Source organism: Hemiscyllium ocellatum, chromosome 23, assembly GCF_020745735.1.
Source record: "Hemiscyllium ocellatum isolate sHemOce1 chromosome 23, sHemOce1.pat.X.cur, whole genome shotgun sequence".
Lineage (NCBI taxonomy): Eukaryota > Metazoa > Chordata > Chondrichthyes > Orectolobiformes > Hemiscylliidae > Hemiscyllium > Hemiscyllium ocellatum.
The window spans coordinates 50116234-50143365 of NC_083423.1; the positions used below are offsets into that span (position 1 = coordinate 50116234).

Below are 27132 nucleotides of genomic sequence, written 5' to 3' on the forward strand. Positions count from 1 at the left end.
CTTTTAGCTGCCCTCTGAAGTGGCTGAGCAAGACCTAGTTGGATCAAAAAAACAAGCAACTGAGGGTAGGCAAGAGATGCCAATCTTTCCAATGATGTCCACTTCCCAAAAAAAAACTACAAAAGGCAAAGACTGAGTAAACCTAATGAAGTTGAGACTCAAAGACATGTAGGAGAAAGTGAGGACTGCAGATGCTGGAGATCAAAGCCGAAAATGTTTTTCTGGAAAAGCGCAGCAGGTCAGGCAGCATCCAAGGAGCAGGAGAGTCGACGTTTTGGGCGTGAGTCCTTCTTCATTCCTGAAGAAGGGCTCATGCCTGGAACGTCGACGCAAAGGCATGTATATAGTAACCACTGTTATTCACCAAGGCTGTGTTTAGCATGTCTTTGGATGAAATATTGAAATGATTTCATTTGCAGAGTAATGTGCAAAAAAAGTTCTGCCTGTCTAAATGGATACTTGATGTGATGATGATTTTGGTTGTCTGATTTAAATGTTGATTGCGAAGGGGGAAATGAGTCAATAGATTTCTGTGTGAGTCTACAAAGTTGAATTGCTTATAACAAAGTACTTAAGGCAACTTCTCCCTGTCTCTGACATATTCGGAAGTGTGCATACTGAAAGTGGAACAGGAACTAATTGTTTATTGAAGAATATTTTGTGTTATGCTAATTTTCCAGAGACAGCTGATGCACATAAAGCAGTATCAAACGAGATTTAAGCCTCCCAACCTCAAAAAATAAGCTTTGTTGAAGCTTAGCTCTTGTTTGTAATGAGCTTGCTCCTCTTGCAGCAAGACCTTTGTAATAACACAAACTGGCTGCCTTAATTTGCAGAGAGGTGTTACAGTGTTGAAAGGTGATTCAGACAAGGGTGGGTTATTGAGAAGGGAGTTGCTGCCGAACAGAGTTCAGCCTGCGTCCCCTGGATCAAGGAATGGACAACGCAGGAGAGTCACTTACAAGTTGCTTGTGACAAACTCTGTCTGTTGGAAGGCAGGTTTTGAACTGAGAATGTGGTGCTGGAAAAGCACAGCAGATCATGCAGCATCCGAGGAACAGGAAAATCGACGTTTCGGCCAAAAGCCCTTCATTCCTGATGAAGGGCTTTCGCCTGAAATGTCAATTTTCCTGCTTCTCAGATGCTGCCTGACCTGCTGTGCTTTTCCAGCACCACACTTTCGACTCTAATCTCCAGCATCTGCAGTCCTCACTTTTGCCTAGGTTTTAAACTGTCCGAGCTAAAGAGTTAAAAATCAACTTTGTCCATCCCAGTCCAACACTGGCACCTCCTCATCATGGCTAAAGAGCAACTTATTTAGCAGGTTCAGGACAAGCCGTCCTCTGCACAGTCAACTCCACAGCTAGGATTTTCAGTATAACCCCCTTATTGTTAAGTAATGATTTCCGCAAATGGTCATGCCAAGGCCAAAGTTGACATGAAGACTGGAGAAATATTAGTGGGGAGCCAGGAAGTGGCAGACGAGCTGAAGCCTCAGACTTCACAGTAGAAGACAGTACCACCATTCCAAAATTACTAAAATAATCAAAGATCAAAGGACACAATGAAATATATTCAATAACTATCACTCGAGAAAAAGTGCATGGAAAATGAATGGGGCTAAGGACTGATTAGTCCCCTGGACCTGATGGGCTTCATGTCAGGATATTAAGGGAATAAGTGACAGAGATAGTGGATGCACTGGTAGCAATCCTTCAGGAAACTTAGATTCTGGAAAAGTCCCAGAGGATTTGACAACTGTCGATGCAACACATTTATTTAAAAAAAGAGGAGGGGGAAAAAAAAGACATGTAACTATAGACCATTCTGCTTAATATTATTGGGAAAATGTTAGAGTCTGTTATAAAGGATATAAAGTGTAGATCCTATTAATAAGTAGACAAATGCAGCATGCAATTTGTATGCTGTAAAATATCACAAACAATAACAATCCAATAATTTGTTTTAGATTGTGAGAGGAATGTTGGTACTTTACTCTTTTTTAACTTACGCTCTGCGATCTTGTGTTTTCACCTGATACTTTATCTCATACTCAAAATTTGACATTGCCAACAATGCAGCAGTGCTGGAGTGGGGCTGGGGTGTAACCTAATCATTCTACTGTTGGTAAGGATGATGTTAGAATTATAAAATTCACAATTTCTTTTACAGGCACAAGTAGTGCAGTGTGTCCATCTTTCACATTTGCAAATTGAATGAAATGAGAATCAGTGAGTGAAACAGATACATTCCCTGCTGGTTGTATAGGGAGAATATGAAATGGGTTTTGGATTGCTGCAGGCTACCATTTCACAATCGCTATGGCAACGGTATGGTTTTGTGCGTGCAATGACGCAGAAGGAGCAAAATTGGATATTTAATTCCCAAAGCTGGAGAGTGAGACCATAACTTAGTAGGATGCTTGTTCCACCCACTATGGTATAACACCAGTCCTGCAGTGGTAAACAGCAAACATGTGTTAATGGTACTCACAGTGTAATGGTACCCAATTGGTCCATTGAGACTCTAGGGAGTACTGTAACATTACTTTTGAAATCTGCACTTTTGGAAAAAAAAATGCACAATAATTAGAAAACAAAATAAAAACGGTGCTACAGAAATGTTGCAGATAGATAGCCAGGATTAGGGAAGAAGGAAACAGCCGGACTAGGGCCTTTTACCTTCAGTCAGTTGTGCCATCCAATGAGATCATGCCTGATCTTCCATCTAACTCCATTTTGTCTCAGATCCCTCGTATCTCTGGTTTGCAGTAATTGATCAATCTCAGTTTTTGAATCAACGGTTAATCAAGCTGTTTGCTGACGTGGGCTTCAAGCGTCTCCTGTTGTTTTTGGACAGAAGTATTCAAGTTCTGAAAGGTCTGGTTCATCTTTCAGACTCAGCTCACAAGTCCTGCACTGGCCAAACCAGTGGAAGTGGTTTCTTTCTATGTACCCTATCTCTTTCTCTTAATATAGAGTCATGCAGCTCTAAAGCAGAGAAAAAGACCTTGGCCCATCAAGACTGTCCCAGTTGAAAAAATAAGCACCTAACTACAGCATTTTGCAGCACTTTGTCCATTGTCTTGTATATCTTGGCATTGCAAGTGCCCATCTAAATACTACAAAATGATTGTGAGGACTTCTGCCTCTACCATGCTCGCAATATCTTGAAAGCCTTGGATTAAATCACCTTCTTTAGTTTAGTTTAGAGCTTCCCAAACTGGAGGTCATGATCCCGAAGAAGCTCCAACCCCCAAGAACGGAAAGCTGTGTGGCCCCTTTGAGTCACAAATTTTGTCTCAATCTGGGTGGAGCCTAATTGACCTCGACTTGGGGCCAGATTTCTGTATTGGCCAACCTGATGGCGAAGAAAATGTTAAAAGTAGGTGTCATATTAACTTAAAAACTCTGCTGTGTAACGCGTGTGGTTATTTTTTAGCATTAGGGTTGGGGACCACCAGTGGGTGGTGGGATTGAGACAGGCAGTTATTTGAAAGTTTTATTTTATGAGACATACTGTTGGTCTCTTTCTTGAAACATGCAATGCCTGGGCTGCACGTGTCAAAATACACACAAACAGAGTTTCCTTTGTGATGGAGCTTGGTTGGTTGGACCCACAGTTGGTAATAATAACACCAGCCTCTTGGCTGGGCAGGGTGTTTGATGGCTGTTGCTGTGGAGCTCCTCTTGTGGTCCAGTGCCAATCTTAGTAGCCTGTGGGCAGTGCATTTATTGGTTAGGACAGTGGTCAGGCCACTTCTGGAACACTGCGTTCAGTTCTGGTCTCCCCGCAATAGGAAAGATGTTGTTAAACTTGAAAAGGTTCACAAAAAGATTTACAAGGATGTTGCAAGAGTTGGATGGGGTTTGATCTATAGGGAGGGGCTGAATAGGCTGGGGCTACATGCCCTGGAGAGTCTTAAACTGAGGGGGTGACTTTACAGGAATTCATCAAATCATGAGGATAGAGTGAATAGGACTAGGTTGGGGAGTCCAAAGCTAGAGGGCACAGGTTTAAGGTGAGAGGGGAAAGATTAAAAAGGGACCTAAGGGGCAACTTTTCACACAGAAAGTGATGTGTTTATGGAATGAGCTGCCAGAGGAAGTGGTGGAGGCTGGTACAATTCAGGCATTTAAAATGCATCTGGGTGGGTATATGAATAGGAAGGGTTTAGAGCGATATGGAGCACATGCTGGCAAATGGGACTAGATTTATTAAAGATATCTGGTCGGCATGGACTAGTTAGAACAAAGGGTCTGTTTTTGTGCTGTATATCTTTATGACTCTATTGGTGCAAGTTGCCAATCCCACTTTACAAAGCTGTCTGCCCGATTGGCTGGTTGCTGCAGGTTGGAAGGGGGAATGGGATGAAGGTTTCTAGCAGGGTCTACAAGTTAGAGCCAGACAGGTTTGAATTAAGAAACACTTCTACACAACAAGGACTGGAGAAGTTATGGAGCCACAGTCAACACTATTAGTTAATCACTAATTGAAAAACTGAGATTGATATTAAAAGTATGAGGGGGGAAATGTGGGAATATAGGGTTAGGTCACAGATTAGTTATTGCTGCAGTCTGCCTGGAGGCTCAGAAAACACTGACAAATAACCTCTGTGGGATTACACAAAATGTTTACAGTTCGCGGTAAAATAAATATGAAGAAATGCTTGAAATGTGGGATATTTCAATTATGTCCCAGATTGGAAGGCACAATGGAGGAAGCGTTTACGTTAACAAAAGGACAGGACAGGAAACTGTCTGGTTCCAGTAGTTGAGGGGTCAAGAATGAGGGGCCATTGATACAGGCTAAGAAGCCAGAGATTTAGAACAGATGGTAGGAGATAGTTCTTTCACACAAGAGAATTGAAAGGCTGTGGAATTCACTCCCAGGGTTTGTGGTTAAGATGGGAAGAACCAATTTTCAGATTAGATTGGGTAGATGAAAGAAGGAAAAAGGATTAGACAGATAGCTGCGATTATATATTTCTACGTTAGATTTTTTTTGGTTTTGCTTGAGTTGGAACCTCCTGAGCACTTTCATCAATTAGCTTCAAGGCTTTTTTTATAGATAATGTTTCAAGAGTGTGCATGCTCCTCTGCACTCCTTTGCAGGCATGTCAAACTTACAGCCGTGAATAGATGGCTGTTTTTAGACTGCAAGAGTCCTTTTTCTGATCTGGGTGATGTAAACAAGGTACTGCCTATCTCGAATTAACCTGCACTGTCACTGAGTAAGTGCACATTAGTAATTCCTATTGCTCTGTGTTGTAGAATTCTTCTTAGCTGAGCTGTTTAGGGAGATGGGTGGACTGCCCTATTGGCAATACTGCAATCTATTTCTGAGTTCTAATGACCTTTTAAATCACTGGTTATAAATCGATTGATAATATTAAGTCCTGTCACTGAACATTAGTCTGGAACTTGTATTCCTTATGAATTTGTCAGTAGCATTCAGTTATAATATGAAATACTAATAACAGCCAACTTTGTACTGAATTTATTTTGGAACTCAATGTTTGTTGGTGACAGTAGGAGTTTATTGTACATTGTATGCTGTTGTTGGTTGAGTCAGAACATTGCGGGTTCTGAGGGAGTTCTGTAATGTTGGAGCTGTCTTTGGGATGCGATGTTAAATCAAGTCTCTTGCTGCGTAAAACAACTCCTGATTGTATTTTAAAGAACGCAGGTCAGTTCTTCCTGACCCCAGCCAATAAAATAGATTATCTGATAATTATTGTACTGCTCTCTGTGTGCATATCAGCTGCTGTGTTTCCGACATCACAACAGGAACCACACTTCAGAAGTATTTAATTGGCCATAAAGCATTTGTAATATCCTCAGATCATAAAATAAGCATAAGTCCTTTGTATTAAATGTATTATTGCTTCATTTATTAAATTGAGAAAGAGAGTGCAATTGACAGTTATTTAAACCCAGTGGCTTCTGTTGTCCAGACGGCCTGTCCTTTTGAGGTTGTGGGAGGGTTGAGTTATTGAGAAAATGCCTGAGAATGCAGTTACTTTCTTAAGACTCGGAGGTAATGGGGAGGGGAGAATGCCCATGGGCCAGGCATGGACGCAGTGGAAAGGACAGGCAAGGTGCCCACAATCTTGACTGGTTGGTTATCGAACAGCGAAATGGATTTTTTCCATTGAGACACATAAAAGCCAGATGTTCACACTATGGGAAAATACTTGAAACAGGATATCATGAACTATGGGGGTGAACATGTGGCCTTGATCAGGAATGTTACAACTAGATACAGCTATTATATTTTGTGAAGCAACTAATGGTGACCATCAATGAGGTTACCTGACTGTGTTTTGTTTAATTTCCATCTACATTACATTTCATTACTTCCACTTACAGTGCTTTAACCAACCCTCTCACCTACTGCCTCACCCCTCCACACACACAAATGCACATAAATGCATTCACACACCTACTCTCACAGATGCACAAACACACACACGCAAACAGATGCACAGACACACACATGCACATAAACATCCACACACACATAAACATGGACACACATGCACATTAACACACACACACGTGCCTAGATGCATGCTCACACACTGACAATAGACACATGCACACACATACACACACCACCTCAAGCTCTCTGTGCTTCACATCCAACCACAGGGAGTTACAGGCTTCCAAGGAATGTTGATAGAACCTGAGAATCACAGCATTGCAAGCGACCATTTGGCCCATCATACCTATGCCAGCTTTCTGAATGAACAATTATATTTCCCTTCACAGCCCAAAGACGTTTGTTTCCTGAATAATTCATCGGTTTCCTCTTTAGAACTTTGATTCTGTTCCAATCATTGCTTTTGATAGAAGATTCCAGAACCAAGTAACACTCAACACAAAAAAGCAAACCTTTCTTTAATTCTTAGATTTTGATTTATGAGAATTTGACAGAGTGGATCTGAATGGTGTTTTCCTGGTATGGGAGAGGCCAGAACTAGAGCGTACCCTTTGAAAGTAAGAGCTCTGCTTTTTAAAACAGAGATTACGATTTCTCTTTTGCCTTTCCACAGTGGGGGAAGTGGTCATGTGACTGACAAACTCTCTTCCCCAGAAGAGGCAGAATTAGTGAATATATTTTAAGGAGAAGAAGATGGATTTTTCACCAATCAGAGAATTACAGTGTCTTGAGGATTCGGCAAGAGTGTGGAGTTGAACCCCTGTCAAATTGGTCTTGATCTTGTCGAATAGTGAAGCGGGCTTCAGGGGACTGAATGGCCTATTTCCCTACTTTGGAAGTGTTTATGTGTATCTGGGAAGGGCCCACAGTTACAGACTTGCACGGTGGTTCAGTGGTTAGCACTACTGCTTCACCACGCTGGGACCTAGGTTCACTTCCAGCCTTGGGTGACTGTCTGTGTGGAGTTTGCACATTTTCCCTGTGTTTGTGTGGGTTTCCTCTGGGTGCTCCATTTTCCTTCCACAATCCAAACAATGTGCTGGTTAGGTAAATTGGCCAGTATTACATTGCCAAATACATTGTCCATTGCTGGATAGTGTCATAATGGCAAGATTTTATGTGCATTGTATGGGCGTTTACACCAAGTTAAGACATTCCTTTGTAGATTGCTTATTGACAATTAAGTACAAACTTACTCCTAACATGGTTCTGTGGCGTGACAGTAAACTCTAGATGTAAGTTAGAGCAGCTGTTTTCCATTTTCAGAATTTACAATGGAAACAATAACATCAGAATGTAAGAGATAGCAGCAGGAGTGACCCATTCAGTCTCTCAAGCCTATTCTGCCAACCAGTACGGCCATGACTCATCTTCTGCCTCAACTCCCTGATTCCCTAAAAAAGGTCAAAGCTCCCTCTGTCAACGTTGAGGCTGCTACAAGCCACCAGGCAGAGAATTCTGAAGGTTCACCACCCTTTTGAGTAAAGAGACTTAGAATCACACAGCGTGGGAACACACCCTTTGGTCCAACCAGTCCATGCCAAACATAATCCCAAACTAACCCAGCTCCATTTACCTGCTCTCAAAGAATAAAAGGACACAGTGAATTACAGCAAAGGAATAGGCCCTTCAGCCATCCAAGCCTGCACTAATCCAGATCCTCTATTTAATCCTGCTGCCTATTGTCTAAAGATTTGTATTCCTCTGCTCCCTGCTCATTCATGTATCTATCTAGATACATCTTAAACAACGCTATTATCCTAGCCTCTCCCAGCTCCACTGGTAACCCGTGCCAGTCCCTCACACCCTCTGGGTAAAGAACTTTCCACGTATCGCTCCCCTAAACTATAAGGCAGTCTGCCAATTCAGAGAGAATGGAGGAGTCGAGAGAGTTGGTTGTGAGGTAGAGTTGTGTGTCACAATGTAATAATGGAAAGGGTTTCAGTGCATCATAATGAGCAGGAAGGAATCACCAGCCTATTGGGTGTGTACCGACTCATTGAAAGAGCGATCCAATCACCTCTCTTCTTCTTCAATGGGATCCTGAAATTTGTCCCTGTTTAACGCACATTGCACATTTTCATTCTCACTCTGTTGTGGTCACCTTTTCAGGCAGCAGATTGCAAATCACAGCAACAAAAATCATGTAAAAAAAACTGAAAGAACTGCAGATGATGGAAATCAGAAACAAAAACTGAAATTGCTGGAAAGGCTCAGCAGGTCTGGCAGCATCTGTGGAGAGAAATCAGAGTTAATGTTTCGGGTTTCCTCAGAACTGATGGTAGCTAGGAAAGGGTTCTTTTTTAAGGTGAAGAAGATAGAGTGGGGGGAAGGGGGTAATAAATCATTGATAATTGGAGATAGCACTCAAAGAGAGAAGAACAGACAAAGGAGCCGGTAACAGTCAGCCTAGGAGAATGAATAGCGATAAGTGGTCAATCAGTGGGCTGTGTGGAACAGCAGACTATGTGATACCAAGGCCTGATTTGTAGGGGTTGGGGCAAGGACATGGGAGAAGGTGCCTCCAGCCCTAAGACTGGTGCATTTGATATTGAGTCCAAAAGGTTGCAGGGTTCCCAAGCGGAAAATTAGGTGCTGTTCTTCCAGCTTGTACTGAATGTCACAGAGCACTGCAGCGAGCCTGAGACAGAGATGTTGACCAGGGAATGAGATGGTGTGTTAAATCTCCTCCTCTTGCCTCTGGGTCATTTGCGAGCTATCTTAAATCTGTGCCTCTGCTCAGTGCCTTGAATGTTCCCGGTTACATGTTAATCCTTGCTGCTCCCTTAAAACGTCACAGATTATTTCACACACCTCCAGTGCTTTAAGACTGAGGAAATGGGCCAGGGTCGCCACATTCTGAAAAGGATGTGGATGCTTTGGAGAAGGTGCAGTGGAGGTTCACCAGAATGTTGCCTGATATGGAGGGTGCTGGCTATGAAGAGAGGTTGAATAGGTTAGGATGATTTTCATTATAAAGACGGGGGTTGAAGGGGGACCTGATTGAGGTCTACAAAATCATGAGAGGTGTAGACAGGGTGGATAGCAAGAAACCTTTTCCAGAGTGCGGAACTCAATTACTAAGGGTCAAGAGTTCAAAATGAGAGGGGAAAGCTATACGTGGAATGTTCTTTACCCATGCCAGTAGAGCTAGTAGAGGCTGGGACAATAGCGTCATTTAAGATGTATCTAGACAGATGCATGAATGAGCCATATGCCTTCTTTACCACATTGTGTCCCATCATTGCCATTGGCTATCACAATAAATCGCTGATGATTGTTTGAAGTATTGTTTTGTGTCAGTTTGGTCTTGCTGCGGGTTTAAGGTCTTCTCATTGTTAGATGCATGTTAGAGTCATACAACTCCGAAACATTTCGTTCAGCACAACATTTCCTCCAGTCTTCCACCAATTCATACACAAAATAAAATTTATTTTTGTCTGTCAGGTAACTCTTTACTCGCTAAGTATTATAAAGAGATTTCACATCTAATTAATCAGCATCTAATCATAGATAGACCAGTACAAAATTTCTAATACAAAAACAAAATGTAAAACACAGTTAATTGAGCTGGACTTGCAATTACAGAATTCTGAGCAGTTTGGGCATGTAAAGTTGGCCTTTCGGGTATAAAATAGACAGGCCAAAGAACTTTCTCTTGATCCAGAACTGGGGTCCTGCAATGAATTGGCAGTGCAGTAAAACTTCAAAAAGTACAGTAACCTGATCTCCGCTGTTGTATTTCTTTAAAGGAAAGTAATGGGTTAATTTTTAATTTTGTTTTGTTATTTTTGCATGTTCAGTAAGAGATGGGGAAAATTTGTAACCTCTCACCAGATTGCTTGGGAAGTTGCATTGTAGAATGCAGCTGCTACACAGACTGAACAGTTTGCAAATAAGGGGTGGCCAATTTAAGATAGAGATTCTGATTCCATCGTTAAGTCCAGATTCTCTGGTCCTTGGATGTTAGCAGGAGTGTAGAGTTGTGAACTATCATGTCATGATGACCAACTGTGATTGGGTCATTGACAATAGTTCAATTTCACTTTGAGTCAAAATATTTATAATCGTAAGGTGGGTCTCACGGCACTTATCACCAGTAATAGCACAAAGCACATTGATTTCCAGTGAATTGGCAGCTGGGGTTTTCCAGTCAGGTGGAAGGAGAGGAGATTGTATTGGTCGCTAATGAAAGAGACTGATACAGTAAAACCGATATTGTGGTCTGAGCAAAAACTGACACATTGTCTAACTTTGTGCAAATTTGTAATTTTCTACTTGACTGATGGAGCAATAGTGTATCTGAAACCACAGTGGACTGGTCATCAGCTCCCCGCAGTAAAAGTGACTAATGAAGTGGAAGTATCATGCTGTGAAAGGCCTTTCACAACCTATAATGTCCTTGTTATTTAAGCTAGTAAAGCTTCTGACTGCTCTTCTCTGCCATCTCCTTCAAGATTCACAAAAGGTAAACACCCGGGGATGGAATTATTTCATGTTGCTGCTCACCCAGCGTCTTGCGAACATTTTCATCTAGATTTTGTGCCACATTTGCTATCTTCCAGAATGTACCTGATCTTTTGAGCTGGTAACCACCCACTGTGGAGTTATGGCTGACTGGAGACTGCTTCCTTTCCCTCCTCTCTGGTCTCCCTTGGCACTTCGAGCACTGTGACCTATGAACAGGCGGTTAACTCACACTCTTGCTGGAATATTCTGAGGAACTAGGAAATGTTGCCCAATGTCTGAATCACCAGGCAGTCAGAACACAAGTCCAATAAACCATTGCTCCACACCAGTTACAGAGATTAACTGAGAGCAGCGAATGCTGGAGATCAGAAACAAAGGCAGAAATTGCTGGAAAGACTTTGCTGTATCTCTGAGGAGAAAGCAGAGTTAATGCTTTGGGTCTAGTGATCCTTTTTCAGAACTAGTAGAGGCTAGGAACAGGTGGTGGCACATATGTTGAAGACTGGATTAGGTGTCTAAAGGAGTGAACAGGTACACTGAGACAGAGCCCAGAAGGTGAGAAAGGTATGTGGTGAACAATGGGATGGGCTTGCATTTACATGCATTTTGCTCAAACTATTCAACTCAATTTGCTGCTCAATGTGGTCTCCTCTATATTGGTACCATCGACCCCTAGAAATGTTACAGCACAGAAGGGGCCATTTGGCTCATCTTGTACAAGCTGACCTAAAGACCCCCCCCCAGATGCCCTGTCTAAACCCATCTTCCTGCACATGGCCATAGTCCTGCAGCAAGCAACACTTAAGGTGCAGATCCAGGTACTTTTTAAAAGAGTTTAGGATTTCTGCCTTCACCACCAACTCAGGCAGCAAATTCCAACACCCCACTAGCCTCTGTATAAAGGAGGAAGTGAGGATTGCCGATCCTGGAGATCAGAGTCATGAGTGTGGTGCTGGAAAAGCATCCTGATGAAGGCGTATGCCTGAAATGTTAATTCTCCTGCTTCTCCGGTGTTGCCTGACCCTGTGCTTTTCCAGCATCACACTCTCGACCCTCTGCATAAAGGAAGTTTTTCTTCATGTCCCCTCAGCTTGAATCTATGACCCTTGGGTTTTGAACTCTCTGAAAACAGAAGCGGGTTCCTCCTTTTTCACTGGGGAGACCAAGTGCCGATTGTGGGACCCTTTGTGGAACACCTATGCTCTGTCCATTAAAAAGACTCCAAGCTTCTAGCTGCCCGCCACTTCAACACATCGCCATCTTCCCTCGGGCTTGCTGTAGTGCTCCAGTGAGGCTCAACGCAAACTGGAAGAACAGCATCTTATTATCCACAGGCCCCTGCAGCCTTCAGACACAATGTGGAATTCTTAAGATCCTGAATACCTCCTTGACCCACTACCACACCTCAGGCCCTGTAACGTCATTGGCTGCTTTCAGCATAGCCCACCCAGCTTCACCTACTCACTGTCCTCATTATCAACTTTCCTCCATCCCTGGCTTACCATTATCCATCCCTTCATTTGCCTAACAGGCTTTCTCTTACTCTGGGCTCCATGTGGGTGGCATGGTGGCTCAGCAGTTAGCACCACTGCCTCACAGTTTGATTCCACCCTTGTGCAACTGTCTGTCCAGAGTTTGCACATTCTCCCTGAGACTGTGTGGGTTTGGAGGACTGACCATTCTAAGTTACCCATAGTGTCCAAACATGTTCTGATTAGCCATGGGAAAATGCAAGGTTACAGGGACGGGGGAGGTTCTGAGTGGGATGCCATTCAGAGGGCCAGTATGCACTTGATAGTCCGAATGGCCTGCTTCCATGATGTATGCATTCTCTGATTCTATGACTATCTATCCTCTCGCTCCTTTACCACCCTACCCTCGCCTTCAGCATTTCTACTGCCTTTTAATACCTTCTGCTAGTTCTGATAAAGGGTCACTGGGCCCGAAATGTTATCTCTGTTTTCTCTGCTCTGCCAGACCTGCTGAGTTTCTCCAGCAATTTATGTTTTAGTGACAAAGATAAATGAGTTTGAGTAACTTCTGGTAGATGTTGTGTGATTATCATCCACCAAAAGTCATGGCAGCAGTTTTCTCGAGCAATTCAACACTTAGAAACCAGTTTGGAATGTTTTGACGCTAATCTGGATATTCAAATGATTTAGCAGTTTCCTGTTGAACTGGCTGCAAATAAGCAGACTCTTTCTGTCAGGGAAAGGAAAGCTGAACCCCGTTGCTCCCCAGAAGTGAGACAATGCTGATGGCGTCTTAACTCTCTGAAAATCTCCTGCATTGGGGACTGTCGCTTTTTAAAAACCCTTATTCCCCTGCGTTATCTGACCTTGAGTCCACCTCAGAAATCCAAGAACACTGAGGGTTGTCTCACATTGTGCATCTGAAATGAGAGGGCCAACCCTGGCTGGCAGATAACGGTGGATCAAACTCTAACTGCTGTTGACTGTCATGCTCTATAATGGACTTTCCATTATGTTCTGTTTTGATTTCAGATTTCCATCGTTTTTGCTTCTATTTTATGTGCACGTTTCTTGAACTTTTTTTGTAAACAAAAAGAAAAGTTAAGTTGTTTCAGGTAAGTTCCTAAGAGAGCAGAAGTCCGCAAAACCAGTTTGTTCCTGGTTGGAACGGTTTGTATGAAATGGTCAGCCCCGGTCCGTAATGGTACTCGTATGCCTGAGTGAGAAGAATGTGCGTGTGTGAATTCTACTTCAGGAAATTGAGCTCCCAATTGAGACTGGCACTTCTGGCAGTGTTGAAGGAACACTGCCCCTTTGAATCCCGTTTGCACCCTCAGGTGGGCTTAAAAGATTCTGTGATGTCAAGACATCTGGATGGGTACATGATAGGGAAGGATGAGAGGGATATGGGCTAAGTGCAGGCAATGGGACTAATTTTGCTTAGGAAACCTGTTCGGCATGGACAAATTGGAATGAAGGGTCTGTTTCTGTGCTGTACGACTCAAGTACTGGAAATTCACTCTGGTGTCCTTCAGTATTTATCACTTAAACCAAGTTAGCTGGCTTTATTGTTTTGCTGTATGCAAACTAACGGCTGCACTTCTTTGTGTTATGGTCCTTCAAAAGTACAGTTCACGGGCTGTAAAATGATTTGGGATGGTCTGATATCCTGAAGGTGTGAAATAAATGCAAACATCTTTCTTTACCAGTCAGTTTCACATAGAGGCCGTGGAAAGAGCTGCTGTGGGTTGTGAGTTACTCTGCTGGGAGAGTTGTTATTCAGCGTTTGACTCAGGCACAATGTCTGAGAGTGGCAGAGTAATTTTATTCACATTGAGCCTGAGTGACTGATCATCCAGGAGCAATTGACAGCAGAAAGAAGCCCTTTCTGTAGCAATGATGGCCATTATGTCGGGGACACAGAATTCATCTCTCAAATAACAGTGAATAGCAACAATTAGCAACTGTAAATTAGATATTTTTTTGTCCAGTTCAAATACTGTTCGAATGTTACTCCTTTTGTTAGGCTCTCTGGCTGAGAGCCTTCCTATGTGTATTTGTGCCATTTCGCTTCTTGACACACAGACGTGCAGCATTCCCTGTGGTGCTGTTAAAGAGGAGATGGTATTTTTTTGTTTCCAAGTCCAGATAACAAACACACTGGCCAGTACAAACAGATGGATTTTAGACAAACGTAAGCATTATTTATGTGGTTTGTTTAAATTACTGCCATATACTGAACAAAAAAAGGGAGAAGTTATCTTTTGCCAGTAGGTGGGGAATGGACTCTTAGTGAGACAGCAGTTCTAGTTGATGCTGTACTTGAATAACTTCAGACAAAAAGGAAACCAGTCACAGTTTATAACTGGAGTCTGATTCATTCTGAGCGTGTTTTATGTGACTGTCAAATACCGATCCCTGTCCCTCTTCTTCCGCCTCTGCTCCCCACCACTCCCCAGTACTTATTTTCTAATATCATTGTGTCATAGAGTCGTAGAGTATGGAAACAGACCCTTCGGCCCAACTCATCCATGCCAACTGGGTTTCCCAAACTTAACTAGTCCCAGTTTGGCTCACATCCCTCTAAACCTTTCCTAACCATGTACCTCTCCAAATGCCTTTTAAATGCTGTAATTGTACCAGCCTCCATCACTTCCTCTAGCAGTACATTCCATACATGCACCACCCCCTGTGTAAAAAAAGTTGCTCCTCAGATCGCTTTTAAACTTTTTTGTCTCTCACCTTAAAACTATATCCTCTAGTTTTAGACACCCCTACCCTGGGGAAAAAAAGACCTTGGCTATTTGCCCTATCCGTGCCCCTCATGATTTTCAACACTTCTATAAGCTCCTCAGCCTCTGAAGCTCCAGGGAAAAAAGTCCCAGCCTATCCAACCTTGCTCTTTAATTCAATTCTCTTTCATTGTCTAGTCCTGGCAACATCCTTGTGATCTTTTTCTGCACCCTTTTCTTGTTAACAACATCCCTTCCTTCAGCAGGGTGACCAGAACTGTACACAGATTTCCAAAAGCAGCCTCACCAATTCTTATACAACTGCAACATAGTATCCCAACTCAGTGCTCTGACCAATGAAGGCAAGTCTGTCAAAGGCCTTCTTTATCACCGTGTCTGCACGCAACAGTGCTTTCAAGGAACTAATCAAAAATCTAGTTTGCAATAATTTTAACCATTTGGGGGTTGGGTGTTGGGGTGGGGGTGGGGGGGAGGTGGATGGTATCCTTGTTTGAAATGTCCTTGTCATTTAAGCTTTAAGCACCGAGTGAGTAACTAGGCTGAAAAGGATGAAACATCCCAAGTTCTATACTTCATCCAAGTTATTAGGGGGCTCCAGACAGTACTTTACAGAAAATAATATGGATCTCAGCACCTTTGGCTAGCAAGCATAAAAAACATTCAAGTGTCTGTCCTATAGTCAAGAACATCATAGGGAAAGACCACCTCAACCACCTCCAGTTTTCAGCCAGTTCAAGCCACTCTCTGTGATATCAAGAAACATGTGAAGATGCTGGCTATGACAAAGACTGTGGACCCTGAAAACATTCCAGCATCAGTACCACAGACTCATGCTTTTGAACTTGCTATGTTGTGGAAGAATCACTCAATGTTACATAAAGAAATCACCAGGAGATGCAGAAAATCCTTCACAACATTGAACTTTAATCTTACAAAAAAGCCAAAACTGTGAAAACCAGCAAAATACCTTCCCACAAGCTCTTTGTTCTCCTCCAGTTTATACAATTTGTTGGTCTCATGCTTATTGGATAATATTAGCATAGCCAATCATGCTGGTTTGCTTTGCCTTTCTAAACCAATCATCATCTGCCACACTGGTTCCCTCCATCACATTTAACCTATCACATTACAGCACCACCATCTTTAACATTAGCTCATCTACCAGTGATTTAACTAGCCTATCACAATCTACTACCATTACTGGACCCTTAACATGACCCAGGCGTACATAGCAAGACTAAGTTGGCTAATAAACTGCCAGAATAACTTCCATAGCTCCACCCGAAGCTGTTTCAGCCCAACTACAATACTGGCATCCACCCGACAACATAGAGAGTTGTCGATAGTAGGGAAGACAAAAAGCAGGATAAATCCATTCTGGTCCAATTGCCAAAACACCGGTCCAATCTCAATCATAAGTAAAATGGTGGGATGGGGTGGCATTAACAGGACTATAAAGAAGCACCTGCCAAGCAATAACCTGCTCACTGTTGATAAGTTTGGAACCACTTGTCACCTGATTTCAAACTGGCCTTGGTCTAGACATGGACAGATGAGCTGAATTCCAAAGATAAGAGTCACTGCCATTGACATCAAGGTTGCATTTGGACAAGTAACTATCAAGGAGTCCTAGTATAATGACAGCCAAAGGAATCAGGGGGGAAAGCTCTCCAATGGTTGGAGTCATATGTGGCACATAGGAAGGTAGTTGTGGTTACTGGAGGTCAGTCATCTCAGTACCAGCGCACCTCTGCAGTGATATAGCCTCAACTATCTGCAGCTGTTTTATCAATGAGCCTCTCAATCATGAGGTCAAAAGTGGTAATGTTTGCTGATGATTTGCATAAATCTCAGCTCGTTCCAACTCTTCGCGAGTTCACATCTCTTCAAAACACTGAAGCAATATATGCCCAAAGGCATAAGACTCAAAAGGCTGGCAAGTAACAGTTGCACCTCACAAGTGCCAGGCAATGACCATCTCCAACTGGAGAGAATGTAACCATCGCCCCTTGACATTCAATGGCATTACCGTCACTGAATCCCCCATGATCAACATCCTGGGAGTTACCAGTGACCAGAAACTCAGCTGGACTTGTCATTTGAACACAGTGGCTACAAGGGCAGTTCATAAGAAATACATCAGACCATAACAAATAGCAAAAGGAATAGGCCATTTGGCCTCATGAGCCTGCTGCCCTATTCAATAGGATCATGGCTGAAGCCAGGGGTCCTACAGAGAGTAACTCACTTCCTGATTCTCCAAAGTCTGTTCGTCATGGACAACGCACATGTCGGGAATGTTACGGAATGCTTCCTACTTGTCTGGATGAACACTGTACTCCAAACTTGACACTATCTAGGATAGAGCAGCCTGACTGATTGGCACCACATCCACAAATGCCCACGCCCTTAATCACTGACAAATAATCGCGGAAGTCTGCATCATCTTGCAGATGCACTGCAGACCAAGGATCCTTAGACAGCACCTTCCAAACCCAGGACCATCAATCTCTAGGAGAAAGTGAGGACTGCAGATGCTGGAGATCAGAGCTTAAAAATGTGTTGCTGGAAAAGCGCAGCAGGTCAGGCAGCATCAAAGGAGCAGGGGAATCCTCCTCATTCCTGAAGAAGGGCTTATGCCCGAAACATCGATTCTCCTGCTCCTTTGATGCTGCCTGACCATCAATCTCTGAAAAGACTAAACAGCAGATACATGGGAGCAACGATTCTGCAAGTTCCCCTTCGAGCCACTCACCATCCTGACTCAAAAATATATCACTGCTCCTTCCATGTTATTGAAGCAAACTCCTGGAGCTCTCTCCCTAATGGCATTGTGGATGTACCTATGCTAAACTGTAGTATTTAAATATGACAGCTTGCCACCCCCTTTCTCAAGAATAGGAGGGATAAAAGTTTGCCAAGCAGCAAAGCCCAAATCCCTCAATGAATAAAAGGCAAATTCTAGACACATAGAGCTGAATGAGGGCATTCAATATAGTTGTGATGCTTCCATAGTTGAATGGCTTTCTGATATTCACTGATGTGTGGTAAGTGGAATCGCAGGTAGATAGGATAGTGAAGAAGGCGCTTGGTATGCTTTCCTTTATTTGTCAGAGTATTGAATACAGGAGTTGGGAGATGATTTTGTGGCTGTGCAGGACATTGGTTAGGCCACTGTTGGAATATTGCGTGCAATTCTGGTCTCCTTCCTATCAGAAAGATGTTGTGAAACTTGAAAGGGTTCAGAAAAGATTTACAAGGATGTTGCCAGGGTTGGTGGATCTGAGCTACAGGGAGAGGCTGAACAGGCTGAGGCTGTTTTCCCTGGAGCGTCCGAGGCTGAGGGGTGACCTAATAGAGATTTACAAAATTATGAAGGGCATGGATAGGATAAATAGACAAAGTCTTTTCCCTGGGATTGGGGAGTCCAGAACTAGAGCACATAGATTTATGGTGAGAGGGGAAAGATATAAAAGAGACTTAAGGGACAACTTTTTCACACAGAGGGTGGTACATGTATGGAAATAACTGCCAGAGGATACGGTGGAGGCTGGTACAATTGCAATATTTAAGAGGCATTTGGATGGGTATATGAATAGGAAGGGTTCTGGCAATTGGGACTGGATTGGATTGGGATATCTGGTCAGCATGGATGAGTTGGAACAAAGGTATAAACAGGTAAAAACAATGACTGCACATGCTGGAAACCAGATTCTGGATTAGTGGTGCTGGAAGAGCACAGCAGTTCAGGCAGCATCCAACGAGCAGCAAAATCGACGTTTCGGGCAAAAGCCCTTCATCAGGAATAAAGGCAGAGAGCCTGAAGTGTGGAGAGATAATCTAGAGGAGGGTGGGGGTGGGGAGAAAGTAGCATAGAGAACAATAGGTGAGTGGGGGAGGGGATGAAGGTAACAGGTCAGGGTGGAGGGTGGAGTGGATAGGTGGAAAAGAAGATAGGCAGGTAGGACAAGTCATGGGGACAGTGCTGAGCTGGAAGTTTGGAACTAGGGAGAGCTGGGGGAGGGGGAAATGAGGAAACTGTTGAAGTCCACATTGATGCCCTGTGGTTGAAGTGTTCCGAGGCGGAAGATGAGGCGTTCTTCCTCCAGGCGTCTGGTGGTGAGGGAGCAGTGGTGAAGGAGGCCCAGGGCCTCCATGTCCTCAACAGATTGGGAGGGGAAGTTGAAATGTTGGGCCACAGGGTCTTGTGGTTGATTGGTGCTGATGTCCCGGAGATTTTCCCTAAAGCGCTTTGCTAGGAGGCGCCCAGTCTCCCCAATGTAGAAGAGACCACATCGAGAGCAACGGATACAATAAATGATATTAGTGGATATGCAAGTAAAACTTTGATGGATATGGAACGCTCCTTTAGAGCCTTGGATGGAGGTGAGGGAGGAGGTGTGGGTGCAGGTTTTGCAGTTCCTGCGGTGGCAGGGGAAGGTGCCAGGATGAGAGGGTGGGTTGTAGGGGGGTGTGGACCTGACCAGGTAGTCACGGAGGGAATGGTCTTTGCGGTCGACGGATAGGGGTGGGGAGGGAAATATATCCCTGGTGGTGGGATCTTTTTGGAGGTGGCGGAAATGTTGGCGGATGATTTGGTTTATGTGAAGGTTGGTAGAATGGAAGGTGAGTACCGGGGCGTTCTATCCTTGTTACGGTTGGAGGGGTGGGGTCTGAGGGTGGAGGTACGAGGTGTGGACGAGATGTGTTGGAGAGCATCTTTAACCATGTGGGAAGGGAAATTGCGGTCTCTAAAGAGGGAGGCCATCTGGTGTGCTCTGTGGTGGAACTGATCCTCCCGGGAGCAGATACGGTAGAGGCGGAGGAATTGGGAATACAGGATGGCATTTTTGAAAGAGGTAGGGTGGGAAGAGGTGTAATCCAGGTAGCTGTGGGAGTCGGAGGGTTTGTAAAACATGTCAGTGTCAAGTCAGTCGTCATTAATGGAGATGGAGAGGTCCAGGAAGGGGAGGGAGGTGTCAGAGATAGTCCAGGTAAATTTAAGGTCAGGGTGGAATGTGTTGGTGAAGTTGATGAATTGCTCAACCTCCTCGCGGGAGCACGAGGTGGTGCCAATGCAGTCATTAATGTAGCGGAGGAAGAGGTGGGGAGTGGTGCCGGTGTAATTATGGAAGATGGACTGTTCTACGTAGCCAACAAAGAGATAGGCATAGCTGGGGCCCATACATGTGCCCATGGCTACCCTTTGGTCTGGAGGAAGTGGGAGGATTCGAAGGAGAAATTGTTAAGGGTGAGGACCAGTTCGGCCAAGCGAATGAGAGTGTCGGTGGAAGGGTACTGTTGGGGACTTTGGGAGAGGAAAAAACAGAGGGCTTGGAGGCCATAGTCATGGCGAATGGAGGTGTAGAGTAATTGGATATCCATGGTGAAGATGAGGTGTTGGGGGCCGGAAACAGAAGTCTTGGAGGCAGTGGAGGGCGTGGGTGGTGTCTCGATCATATGTGGGGAGTTCCTGGACTAGGGGGGGAAGGACAGTGTCGAGGTAGGTCGAGATGAGTTCAGTGGGGCAGGAGCCTGCTGAGACAGTGGGTCTGCCAGGGTGGTCTGTTTCCATGCTGTACATCTCTATGACTCTAAGTAGCTTCTCAGTGGATGTACTGCAGGGCAGTCAGTCAGTGCCGTTAAAACATACTCTAGCATGGGACAGGGAAAGAAGAGAAGAGGAGACAGTAAAATGAAATGATTCTACCAGCTTGAAATGTAAAATCTGATTGCAGCCGAGAAATGGAAAGTAGAGGACAAAAGGAGATTGTTTTAAGTGAGGTGAGAATTAAACCTGTCGGGGAGTCATTGCTGGAGAGTTAATTACAGATAATCATCAGAGATAGAATACATGCAGTCAATTTTCTGAATCAAAGGAAAGAGTAGTCATGGCTTGTGAAAAGTCGAAGCGAGTGCATTGCAGGACAAAATAATTGCACAATTTGAATACACATTGGTGTTCAGATGACCTTCCCCCCTACACTCCCCCCTCCCCCCTCCCCCAACACCATTACCTGCCAGCACTTTGTAAATTAGCTTCGAGCCATGCTATTTAGTACAGAACATCATTGTAACATCAGGAGAACTGTACAGGCTCTGAGGTTGGGAGACACAACTCACAAAGGAGTGCATTATGAAGGGAAAGACTTTGACCTTCTTCAAGAGGTTACACTTACAATCCTCAAAAATAACATAAAGACAAGGAGCGCAAGCTATGAGGGTGTGCCCCCTCTCTCTTGAAATGGAGTTAAAATGTCAATCGAGATTCAGAGAATGGCTATGGCATGCAGTTTGATATGAACGTTTTTTTTATTCATTCAGAGGATGTGGGCATCACTGGTCAGGCCAGCATTCAATACCCATCCCTAATTGCCCAGAGGGTAGTTGCAAATCAACCACATTGCTGTGGGTCTGGAGTCACATGTAGGCCAGACTGGGTAAAGATGGCAGTTTCCTTTTCTGAAGGACATGAGTGAACCAGATGGGGTTTTTTTCTGGCATTCGACAATAGATTCATGGTCATCATTAGATTTTAGTTCCAGATTTTATTGAATTCAGATTCCACCAGCTGCTGTGGTGGGATTTGAAATCAGGTCCCCAGAACATTACACAGATCTCCAGGTAACTAGTCTAGTGACAATATTGTTAGCCAATTGCCTCCCCAGTGTTTGATATCATGCTAATGTTGATGAAAATTACAAATTATAGCTGTAGCTAGTTGTTGTCAAGTTCAGAGGTGTTTGGAGAAATTAATATGAACAGCGAGCTAGCTGTTTTAACAACAGGGCAAGCACTTCCTTGGCTGGCCTCATTATGGAAATATCAAAATGACCAATCTGCTCTGAACCTTTTTGTTGTTGTTTGGCATCTGGTTTTGTGACTGAAAAATCATAATTCAAAAGAATGACTAATTCAATTTGCAAAATTCCCACTTGTCCATGTAACTTTCATTACCTACTTCAAAATATGTTAAAAGTGAGAAATGGCTATCAATTGTCTGATCTAATCATTTTGTCTGTCAGACAACATAGAGACCATGAACAGAATCAATCTTTTTTCTCCTGTCAACTGATTTGTCTACATTGACCCTTGGCCATTGAATTGTTTATGTTTAGTGCAGTTCAGTGAACGATGTATTTTAAAAAAAAAACGAGTTGGTGAGGTAGTTCCACAAGCAGCTTCATGTCGATTAGACCATTGGGAGTTGAAGCGCTGACTGATGGGTGGTGCTAATCTGTTGATAATTTGTATTTGTCATGCATTGATGGAAGAATTTTGTTTTCACAGAGAGGGGTATTAGAACATGGAATGTTTAACACAAGTGTCTATTGAAGCAGAAACTATAACAGCATTTAATAAGAAATTGGAACAGTATAGTTGAATTTGATTAATACAGTCATTATATACAGTAATCATGAATGGTGCAATAATTTGAATTAAGTAACATAAATAACTGAAAATATGGGACTATTGACATTCACTGTAGTTAACTGACAATTTTAATTCAGACTTGTAAGTTTTATTTTAAACATTTCTACAAAACATTGTCCAGACTTTGTCTGCAAACTATGTCCAGTTATAGGCTCCTCCAGAAGGATATATTGGCATTAGTAGCAGTGCAATACAAATTTCCAATGTGATATCATGGGATGAATCAATCCATTCCAACAGCAGTCCGCAAAACTGCAAATAAAACGTGGTTGCTGGAAATCTGAAATTAAAACACTAAGTGCTGGAAAAACTCAACGTCTGGCAGCATATGCGGAGAGAGAAAAACAATGTTCCCATTTGTAGTCAACATGATTTTCAATCCGCACTTTTGCCTAGATCTGCTGCGGTTTTCTGTTCCTTTTGCACCATCTTGACTTTTAGTCCAATTAATTAAAAAAAAAGTTGAGGGGTGACCATGATTGAAATGTTTAAAATAGTCAAAGGATTCTATAGAGTAAAGGGGCTGGGTAGTAACTCGAGGACCATATTGGAAAGCACAGCCGGTCAGGCAGCATCTGAGGAGCAGGAGAGTAAACGTTTCGAGCATAAGCCCTTCATCAGGAATTCCTGATGAAGAGCTTATACTTGAAATGTTGACTCTCCTGCTCCTCAGATGCTGCCTGACTGGATGTGCTTTTGCAGCACCACACTCTTTGACTCTGATCTCCAGCATTTGCAGTCCTCATTTTTTCCAGAACTGTATGAGCAGGAGGAAGAGATGTGTTTTGGGGTTTGTTGCTTCATGGATTGGAACATTGGGAGAGATTTTATTCAGAAGAAACAATGTACAAGGTAAGGTCATATGGGTTAGGGACAGTATATCAGCTTGCCTAGAAGATGGCTAGCCAACAGAGATTTGGGATTTTTTTTTGTTTGGCAAGACAAGAAGCTACAGAGTTCAGTCCTCAGGCCCCAACTATTTACAATCTACGTCAATCACTGATTGCAGAGATAGAAAGTACTGTAGCCGGAGTTGTGAATGAAATCAGTGGGAGAATATGTTGCAATGAAGAAATAGGGAAGTTACAAGTGGATATGGATTTGGCGAATGGAGATTAACGTGGATTGGTGTGTCCATTTTGTTCAGAGGATTAAAAAGGCAACTTAATATCTAAAAAGAGGGAAGTTTCAGATTGCTTTGGGTGCAGAGGAATCTGGGTGTGCCTCATTCATGAGTTGCAGAAGGCAGGTACGCAGATACAACAGGCAATAAGGGGAGAAAATGGAATTTTGGCATTCACTGCAAAAGTAATGGAGTATAAAAATTGTGTTAGAATTGTATAAGGTGTGGTGAAACTGCATCTGGAATACTTTGTGTGGAAGGTTTTAATTGCTTTGGAGGCAGTTCAGGGAAGGTTCACCAGATGAATTCTAGAGATGAAAGGGTTGTCTTGTGAGGAGAGATTAGATTAGATTAGATTAGACTTACAGATTAGATTAGATTAGACTTACAGTGTGGAAACAGGCCCTTCGGCCCAACAAGTCCACACCGACCCGCCGAAGCGAAACCCACCCATACCCCTACATTTACCCCTTACCTAACACTACGGGCGATTTAGCATGGCCAATTCACCTGACCCGCACATCTTTGGACTGTGGGAGGAAACCGGAGCACCCGGAGGAAACCCACGCAGACACGGGGAGAACGTGCAAACTCCACACAGTCAGTCACCTGAGTCGGGAATTGAACCCGGGTCTCAGGTGCTGTGAGGCAGCAGTGCTAACCACTGTGCCACCGTGCCGCCCATAATGAGTTTAGTCCTAGATTTGCTGGAGACCGGAAGGATGAGACGAGATGGGTGCAACAGTGGAGAGGGCAGTGTTGGAATAAAGAGGCTGGAGGTCTTGGCTGGGGGATGGCAAGGTTCAGAGGACTGTTGTGCAGATTGAAGATCAGAGGTACACTTAGAGTCTGAGGAAGTGGGATGATTGGAGGCAAGACTGGAGCTTGGAACAAGCAGGAGTTCAAAGGCTCGGGAAAGGAGAGTTTAGTGGCCTCATGGAGGAGATATCAGATTGGTTGTGGAGACAGCAGAGACCAGAGGGAGGATCACTGGTTGGGGACAATCAAGAGGATCACTGGTTGGGGAAAAGTGGCTGCTCACTGGAGATCAAGAAGGTCAAACAGGACAATCAGATGCCAGAGGGAGGCAAACCTCGAGCTGCTTGACTGATCAGCCATCGCAGGTTCTGCTCAATGTGGTAATCGAGCCATCAAGACCAGAAAGACACCAGTCCCACAGCAGACAATCGCTGACAGAGCGGCAAGTTAGAAATGGCCTGAGCATCCTCGTAGCAGGGGAATCAATTCAGGTTCCCACTCTTAATTTGTTATCAAGTTCTTGAAGAGGAATGTCAATGGTAGCTGAGGCCAGAATGGAACTTCGGTGTAATTACCCCTTACTGAGGAGAGGAATAGTCAGTTTCGGTGTGGTGTACTTGATAGAAGCTGTTGTGACTAATGCAAGACCATGGGGAGGTTGGTGTTACACAGGAACAGGCCCTTTGGCCCACCAAGCCTGGACTGACATAAGATGCCTTTCTAAACTCAAAACAACTTGTGTACTCCACAACCACCTGATGAAGGTGTAGCACGCCGAAAGCTAGTGCTTCCAATTAAACCTGTTGGATATAACCTGGTGTTGTGTGATTTTTAACTTTAAACTAAAAACATTTACCTCTATATAGCCTGTATCCCTCTATTCCCTCTTAAATGTTGCTATTGTACCTGTTACTCACCCAGCAGCCTGAAGTGTGTCAGCATGGGTATTAGATGGAAGTTGCTGCCCATTATGCAACTCTCTGGTCTGAGTCAGGAAAGGAGGACAACTGAAAAGAGGCAAGATTTACTGGATTGGGATCCGAGTTTGAAGCTACAGTGAAATTTTAAGCACATTGATTTTGTTTCACTTGTTCTTGGGATTTGGGAAAGCATGTTGGAAGGAGTTGATGTGAAACATGTCAATGAAACATTTCTTCTCTTTAGTCGAGCTGCTGAACATTTCCAGCATTGGCTGTTTTTATTTCAGGTTTCTGGCATCCACTCATCACTAGCCCTTCAGCACCATGGGAGGTTATTAGCAGTCGATGATGAAGGATTGATTTAATCTTCCCAGTTGTTGTGGAAATGTCAGGGTAGTAGATGGATCCCACATTGTATATCCCACCTTAGACAGGGGTTAAAGGACAGTACTGACCACTACTCAACAATGCTGAAAGCTGAACCTAACCCTTCAGTGTGGGACTTAGTTTGCCTCCCAACCCATCAGAGATGTTTGATTTCAGTTTCCCAGCTTACCATTAATAAGATACAGTTGGTGACAGGTCCACTTGGAGTGTTGCTCAACCTCACTGTTTGTGGGTGTCATTATGGTGCTCACATGCTAAAAATGTCTCCTAAGCATTGTATAATGAACCTAAGTTGTTAAATACTTCCACGTGCATGTTATGTATTTAATGTACTTCAAGTATTGCTATCAGTAACTGTTGCTTCCGCCACATCTTAATGAATCACAAACTCTTTCACATGGATTAAACTGGGGTCTCTCTGCTCTATGGAGATCGCTGTTTCCTTCCCTTTAATTTGTACTTCAAACAAACCTTGGGGGGGGCTCTATTTAATAACGACACTGTGTCCAGCACTGTTTTTAGATCAGAACTTGTTGCACATATGCCACATGGATGGAGATTAACATCTCTGTGGTGAATAGTTGTTATCACAATGATCTCTGCATCTGTTCAGAATAAGGTGGCTGTGTGTCACTGGAATACTGAGTTAGTGTATGATTGATTGATTGTTTAATTGAAATCAGTTTTTTTAAAAAATGAACTATTACGTTGGTGCTCAAGTTCAGTGTTGTCTATTTAGCTGCAGCACAGTTTATGTTAAAAACAATTTGTACTTTTGAAATTGTTGCAAAGGGATTTGTTTTTTTAATTAAAAGCTAGTGCAAGCTCTAAATGTACAGTGCCAAATGAAAAAAATGTAATCTCCTAAATATACCCCTCCCCCTCTCCCTTTGTGGATTAAAAGCTATTAAATCCACTGAGGCACTAAAGCAATAAAATAGCATTTAACCGCAAGGACACAATCGCGGCATGTTTGGCAATGAAACACATTGACATGACAGAAAAAAAGAACAGCTATTTTCAATTTAAACAAAAAGAACAAAAACAAATGAAGAATGTGAGGCACAAATGTATTTTTCGAAAGGGGGGTGGAGTGGTCTTCTCTAAATGCTGAAGTTTCCATTCAAGATCCTGTGCGACTGTTCTTGTTAAATGTCGATGGCAGTGCCAACTCTCTGGGGGGAAAGAAACGAAAATTAGGTTGTGTTCTTGGTTACTTGGGAAGTAAAGTTTGATCCCTGTTGTGTCATGGATTGTAAATTCAAATTCTGAACAGATAGTTACTTGCGAGTGGCCAAAATGGATGGCCAGTTCGGTCTCCTTAATCTGTTTCTTTCAAGACTGAACTATAAACAGCTGAGGAGAGTTAC

At 43.3% G+C, this 27132-nt stretch overlaps 1 protein-coding gene across 2 annotated transcripts in view; it reads left to right on the forward strand.

Annotated features, from left to right (window-relative positions):
* pde3a (phosphodiesterase 3A, cGMP-inhibited) overlaps positions 1 to 27132 on the forward strand; it is a 481350-nt gene that overhangs the window by 98281 nt on the left and 355937 nt on the right. The window lies entirely within an intron of this gene.